Genomic DNA, 895 nt, shown 5'->3' with positions numbered 1-895 from the left:
ACGTACCACACTAATTCTCTTCATGGATTCTCGGAGAGAGAGATGGAGGGAATACGATGAGAAAGATGTTGTGAAATTATGGAACTGGGTAAAGCAGGGTTGCAACAAAAGTACTTGAAAATAATAACAATAAAGATAAGGGACACAAATTTTACATGGAAAACCCCCAAAATAAATTAGGGTATAAACTACACTCAAGGTAGAAGAATTTCACTATTGTAAAAATAGGAGTTACAAGCTTTCTATTAACAAGGAGAACAACAACTTCTTCTCTCCTGTAATAGAAGCAACACAAACTCTCTAATTTTTGTTCTCATTATTTTTCCACTTTCTCTCTCACTCTCACTCATTTCTCTGAATGGTGCATTGAGACAACTCTCGTTACCTCTATTTATAGAAGGAAATGATGAGGCTTAGCCCACCTAATCTCACCTAATCCTTGGATTAGGTAAGGATTAGGTGAGAATATCTATATATATATATATAAATTCACATGTGCAGCAGCACATGTTATTAATAATTCTCCCACTTGAAGATTTGATTGACAGACAAACAAATCTTCACACTGTTCTTTCCTCCTTGCCACTTAATGTTGCTTACATCTCTACCATGCCACATGAGGATTGACACCATATAAATTTGTCAGTGTTGATTGGTTTTGTCAGAAGACCTGCTAGATTGTTCTTTATATGAATTTTCTGCATATCCACTATTCTTTCTTGCACTTTCTCTCAAACGAAGTGGTGCTGAACTCTAATATGTTTTGTCTTTGAATGAAATGCCAGATTTCTTGCAAAGATACAAAGCACTCTGGTTGTCACAATATAGAGAAATGTTTTCTCGCTTATGCTCGAGTTCTTCCAGTACCATCTTCAACCACACTACTTCTTTACTA

This window comes from Dioscorea cayenensis, chromosome 12 (genome assembly GCF_009730915.1).
Source record: "Dioscorea cayenensis subsp. rotundata cultivar TDr96_F1 chromosome 12, TDr96_F1_v2_PseudoChromosome.rev07_lg8_w22 25.fasta, whole genome shotgun sequence".
Taxonomy (NCBI): domain Eukaryota; kingdom Viridiplantae; phylum Streptophyta; class Magnoliopsida; order Dioscoreales; family Dioscoreaceae; genus Dioscorea; species Dioscorea cayenensis.
Note: the sequence above shows the minus strand (reverse complement) of the source record.